The sequence below is a fragment of the Rattus rattus genome, chromosome 9, assembly GCF_011064425.1.
Source record: "Rattus rattus isolate New Zealand chromosome 9, Rrattus_CSIRO_v1, whole genome shotgun sequence".
Lineage (NCBI taxonomy): Eukaryota > Metazoa > Chordata > Mammalia > Rodentia > Muridae > Rattus > Rattus rattus.
Genome location: NC_046162.1, coordinates 79,199,500 through 79,204,769, shown reverse-complemented (window position 1 = coordinate 79,204,769; position 5,270 = coordinate 79,199,500).

Genomic DNA, 5,270 nt, shown 5'->3' with positions numbered 1-5,270 from the left:
GAGGCACAGTATGGTGCAGGGGAAGGAGGTTCCTCTGCAGACCCGTGCTGAGGCATCCCCTCCCCCTAAGGTATCAGCCTTAGTGTAGTGTAGAATAGTTTATTTAGGGGTATGGGAAGGGACTTGAGGAGTGGGAGAGAGAGAGAGAGAGAGAGAGAGAGAGAGAGAGAGACAGAGAGAGACAGAGAGAGAGACAGAGAGAGAGAGAGACAGAGAGAGAGAGAGAGAGACAGAGAGAGAGAGAGACAGAGAGAGAGAGAGAGAGAGAGAGAGAGAGAGAGAGAGAGAGAGAGAGAGAGAGAGAGAAGAGGAGTAGACACTGGCCATAAGTGTGGAGATAGGGGGGAGAGAGAGGGGAATGGGGAGAGAAGGAACAGAAGGGAAAAAGGGGAGGAGAGCAAAAGAAGAGAGTGAGGAGGATCAAGCAGCCCCAATTATAGTGAGTCAGACACCCCTGGCTGTTGCCAGGTAACTGTGGGGTGAAGCGTAGAAAAAAATGCTAACATATGGGTCTTGGGAAGTATGGCTTAGAACAACATTCAGCTATGTATGCATAGGAAATTGAAAATCAAAATTAAGGCAACCATAAAAGGACCTTTTCTCACAAGTCACAATTTAATAGAGAAACATCAGTGGGACAGAAGTGTAAGCCACTGTCCTCCTAGCATTTAGAAAATTCTATTTCATTTACCTAGTTAGGAAATAAAATGAAATTTAGTTTCCGTGTGTCAATGAACTTTGAAAATACAAGCCAACAAGGATTACTTGTGACTTCAGATAATATTCCCTGCAGACCCCAAGATTACGAAATGAAACCCCATCAATTTTTAACTCATAAGCCAAGCAAACGCAGTTGAACCTCTGTGGTCGTTACCTATTCAGAATTGTGAGATGGTTTCTGTCTTGCTGGTTGAAATACACTTGCAAGCTCTAAGGAGGGTTTGTGGCTTGGTAAGAATCCATGCCTATGGTTTTGTTCTGACTTTACGCTTCCCTGTCAGGATGCTCAAAGGAACAGCCTTTCCTTCCATAACCACTGCCCTCTTTGAAAAGAGTGTTTACTTCACTTCAGACCGCTGCCACATTCACTCTGCAAAGGTTCTACTGGCTTAGCCCTGTTTTGTTGAGGGTTTTTTTTCTATCTTTCCCTCAGAGAAATGATTTACAAATTATTGTGCAGCATCGCTGGGACTGTCTTGTAAACATGCAAAGAGCCATGAATTACACAATGAATTACCGCTCTTTCGACATCTACACTACAGTAATTTCATACTGACCACTTTTTATACTAACTCACTGATGTGTTCGAAAACAGTGTTTTTTTTTTTATAATTGCCCAGTGTTCTGAGAACAAAACCCCCCAAACGTTTAAAATAAGAAAAAACTAGATTTTTTTGATTGTTTGTTTGCTTTGGTTTGGTTTTGTATGAAGATGACACCTTGAAGCCATTGGCTTGACAGAGAACTTGGCCAGGTTCAAAGATGTCAGCAGCGGTTCTCAACCTTCCCGCTGCCATGATCCTTCAATACAATTCCTCATGCTGTGGTGACCTCGACCATAAAGTTATTTTTATTGCTACTTTCAAATCTGTCATTTTGCTTTTGTAATGTAAATATCTGATATGCAGGATATCAGATATGCAAGCCCTGGGGAAGGGGTCGTGACCCACAGGTTGAGAAACTCTGTTTTAACAGTTTATCAGAGCCCTGGATGAGAAAGAGTTATTTCAGGTTTTTAACACAGTCTTTTCTTGACCTGAATTACTGTTCTGGTCAACGTAAACCTAACTGATTTTTATAATAAATGATTCTAAACTTTCAATTATCTTGATATCACAAAGCTTTTTGTAGAAGTTTAGTTTCCTTCTCCATTGTTCCTCTAAACCGCTCCACTGTGGATATCAACATTCCTTCTCTCAACATCCCATAATTTTCAAAGACAGAGAAGAGCATCATTCTCCTGCTCAGGAGCTCAGCAGCGTCCTCCTTTTCCACTGGTCTTCAGAGACTCTGAAGCAGGTGACTATCTGGCCCCCACGGATAATCTTCTTATGACAACAAGTGTGTCCTACAACATAGCAGATACTATGGAAGAATCACATCGCACAGAAGAGGAATGTTTTGTGAGCCAATTAACATTTATTTTTATTTAATTTCATGTATAATTATGTTATATAATTATGTAATATAAAATTATATGTATGATAATATATAACTATATTATATAATTATGCAATATAAAATTATATACAATACATAAATATATCATATGACATAAAATTATATGTAGATAAATGTCATATTTAATTGTTTCTTTATTTAATTTTTAATTTTATTGACAGTTTCATAGATGTCTATAATGAATTTAAGTGTACTGCCTCTCATTTCCTTTCCCACCCTCTCTCGCTAAAGTCCTTCTTTTCAAAAACTACCTCTCCTGCTTTCGTAGGTTCTTTGTATGTGTAGATCCACTGAGTTTAATTAAAGATTCTTGCTCAAGTATAGTGAAAAAAAAATTTTTTTTGGAGCAAGCACAACCTCACAGTGGCTATACCACTGGAGAAAATGGAACCCTTTCCTCCAACAACCACCAAGTACTCTGGGAGTTGAGGACCCTTTTGTAAATCTGCATTATACAGTGCCAAATGTGAATGATAAGAATGTATTTTGGCATTGTCACAACCACTTCCTAAAATGATCAATTGACCACATCGTGCAGAGAATTCTTAGTCAGCTAAATATTGGTGATGTTGCCATTACTGTACTATGCTTTTGAGATGAACCTAGTTCTGAAATTCTATGTGGCTCATGTCTGTTGTCTGGCTTTCATTCCTAGAACTATCAGACAGCCTCACTGTGCTGCTATCTTTCTTAACCAAGAGTGTAGGGGCCAGAGTGGATGCTAAGGTCCTGTTCCCCAATTGGTTCTTGATCCATCCATAAAGAGGCTACAGGCCAATAAGCTTGGCAGACTAGGTGGGACTTCTGTGTTCCAGCAGGCAGGCTAGCAGACTGGGAGAGCTGGGGAAGGAGGAGGAGGGGGAGTAGCTACAGGAGATAAAGCCAACTAGCCATGTGACTTTTGGTTTTGAGTGGCTAATGGCCACTCTATCCTATTATGCCTGGGGTGGCAGGAGAGCTTTAGCAGTGCCCATCATTGAATTAACAAAGGGACTTAAGATTAACTGGTGCATGCCTCAAGTGTATGTGTGCGATGTGTGTGTGTGAGTGTGCATGTGTGTGTGTGTGTGTGTGTGTGTGTGTGTGTGTTTTTATCCATGGATTCAAGGGAATCTGGGGGTGAGGTGCTGGGAGCACAACCCTCTCCCAGAGCTTAGATGAGGTACCAAAAGCTACATGGAACACAAGAGGAAGTACTGCCAGGAGACTAAAACATTAGAAACCTTTCTTGGTTGGCTCCCATAATCTGCCGAATCAACATAGTCTCACTATATCATTTCACAAAAACAAAGTGCATATTGCAAAGGAACAAAGACTTAAAGGCCTCATGAAAGCAAGCTGTGGAACGCAAGGATAATTGCACTGCTCGGGCCTTTGCTTTGTTGCAAGGAACACTTATTCTAGTACTAACAGGTACAGTGCCTTCTCCTGGGAATGTGCTCAAAGGACTGGAAGCCTCACCACAGAAATATTTGCATGTCCATACTGACTGCTGCAATATTCCCAAAAACCGAAGAAACAGAACCAGCCTAGTGCTTTAGTGACAGTGAGTGGGTAAGGAAGACGCGGTGCCTTCACGTGGTGGAATTTCATTCGGTTGTAAGGTAGAACGACAGGGTGACATTTGCTGGAAATGAGATGCGGCCTGCGTTACTTGAACTATCCCAGGCTCAGACAATTGGCCTTCTTTGTGCTCAGATGTAGGCCCTAGATTCAGATCTGAGTGAATATGAATTCATGCACATATTCAAGTATATGTGTGTGCATACATAGTATAGACTAAAGAATTAGAAGAGGGACCATGAGAGATTAAAAAAGGAGTCTTGGGATTGGTGTCCTGGCTGCTTTTATTAGTATAAGAAACACCGTGAGCAAAAGCCACTTATAAGTACATAGGAAAACACTTTAGGAGAAATGGTTTTTATTTTAGCTTACAGGTTACAGTTGATCTCCAAAGCAGACAGGAGTTCAAGGCAGGGACTGAAGCACAGCTCCTGGAGAGATGATGGTGACTGTCTTGCTTGCCCTGGTTTGCTCATCTGCCTTCCTTAAATATCCCAGGCGCACTTGCCTGAGACTGGGCTGGGTACCCTTCTAGCAAGAAAACACTTGGGACGGGAGAGATAACTCAGTCCTAAGAGCACTGGCGGCTCTTCCAGAGGAGTTGGGTTCAATACATCGCATATGGAGGCTCACCTCTGTATAGAATTCCAGTCTCTGGGTATGTATTTAATACCCTCTTCTGGTCTCCATGGGCATTGCCTATGTCTGATGTGCAGATGTATATACAATGGAAATACCGTAAGATAAAGATAAAAGGAAAAGGAAATGCCTCACAGACGTGCCAACAGTTCCTCAACTGAGGTTTCCTTGTCCTGAGTAACTCTAGTCTGTGTCAAGCTGAGAAAGACTAATGAGGACTATTAAGGAAGGAACATAAATGAAGGCTCTGGATTACATGCTACATAAAAACAGAAGAGGGCTAGTGGGTGAGAGTAAGACAGGTGAAAAGGAGGGGACAAGGGGGAGCAATAGAGAAGGGTCAACAAAAACAGTGTATGGGAAAACACCACAGTGAGGCCCATTAGATTTTTAATTAACTTTTGTTTGTTTGTTCTGAATGCAAGTATGTGGAAGTCAGAAAACAGCTTGAGGGATGGTTCTCTCCTTCCACAATTTGGGTCCCGCCCAAGGATCAAACTCTGGGTATCGCACTTGACGACGGGTACCCAAATAAAGCAATTTTAACGCATTGGCTTGACTTGATTATTTTGTAGTGTATAAAGCCAAGTACATCAGCAGGGCCAGCATTTATGTCTCTTTATAAAATGAGAGGCTTGGCGCCTTTGCTCAAAAATCTACTAGAGAATTCTTCCAAATCGAGGACAGTTTATGTTCACATACACTCTGAAGTTACAGCCCGAGCATCAAGGAAATCTTTCCGTGGAACTGCCGGTGAATGTTTGTTTATTTAGTAGCAATAATAGTAGTAACAACGAAAATCTCCTCACTAAGAGTCCAGGGAGACTGTACTGATGTTACAGTAGAGAGACTGTAGCATTCACAGACTTGGATAATAAAGACACACA